This window comes from Acyrthosiphon pisum, chromosome X, assembly GCF_005508785.2.
Source record: "Acyrthosiphon pisum isolate AL4f chromosome X, pea_aphid_22Mar2018_4r6ur, whole genome shotgun sequence".
In the NCBI taxonomy this organism is placed as follows: domain Eukaryota; kingdom Metazoa; phylum Arthropoda; class Insecta; order Hemiptera; family Aphididae; genus Acyrthosiphon; species Acyrthosiphon pisum.
This window is the reverse complement of record NC_042493.1, coordinates 32,829,629-32,830,924: the sequence shown is the minus strand read 5'-3', so window position 1 is coordinate 32,830,924 and position 1,296 is coordinate 32,829,629.

Sequence of the window (1,296 nt, the reverse complement as noted above, 5' to 3'; positions counted from 1 at the left end):
TAAAGAATAACGTATAATGATTTATTTCCATTGGTTAATTATTCAAATAATGAATCGTTATATGTAAGATTGTTTATTTAAGTTCAAGAAGTTGACATGTAGAATGTCCAAAACATGTATATTGTAATTTTGTTGAATTTAAGTTTCGATATTTGGTTAAAAATAAGACATATTGAAAAAATTTCGGGGGGATCCAAACCCCCTGGACCACCCTCAGATACGGCCTTGCTCAGTTGTGAAATTGGATTTGTAGATTGTATATTATAATAATATATTGAACATTTAAATATTTTTAAATTCAGCGGCCAGTAATAAGTGTTATTTGTTGTTTATTCCAAGCCAAATTGATATTATATTTTTCATCCATGAAAGTGATATAAACCGTTTTTATTTACTGTCTGCAAGGTGGATATATATATCCACCTTGACTGTCTGGTTAACGGTCATAGAAGATAAAGATTAGAAGTCTTCTAAGCAGTGACGGCGCTAGAGGGGGGGGGGGCACTCCGTGCAAATGCCCGGGGCCCCGTGCCTCCATGTCTCCTTATTTGCTATTCATAATTGTATGGCACGCAGAGAAAAATAAATCATTTAATTTATGGCACGCAACTTTAAAATAATTTTTTGTAAATAAGTAATGCGGCCTATACTTTAATTATAGATTATAGATTACCGAATTGACAATACTACGATAAATACCTAGTAAATAAAACACATCTCGGTCAATAATAACAACCGATAACAAAAATATTGCTATAACTCATTAGCCATTAGTTGATCACGTTTAAGACTTTAAAAATAACTCGAAAACCGAAAAATCTTAAGCTGTCATTTACTTGTGTTATCAGTATTCGTTACTAACTGGCCAATACAGATCTATTAAAAGTTAAAACATTACATAGACCTTCAAAATTGTTTAACCATGATGGAGAATCAAAAGATTGATGCGTTTAGCTTTAGATCTATATGCACTATGCAGAATTAATAATTTTCCGATTGCTTGTTAATGAAAACCAAACTCCTCTCAAAGTACTTAAATTTATAAAAATTGCAATAGTTCATTCCCAATTATTAATATTTTACGCTTCGGATACTTCTTACCATTCCAGTCACTTCAGCTAGTGCAGAGAGAAGTTTTTCAAAGCTAAAAATTAAAAAAATTTATATCCACAATAGGATCAGCCAAGAAAAGCAATGTTGGTTGTCTATATGGTATCTATTTAAAAGGCAATATCGGATAAAATCAATTAGGTATGATAAAACTATAGAGACTTTGCTGCAGCAAAATCTAGCAAA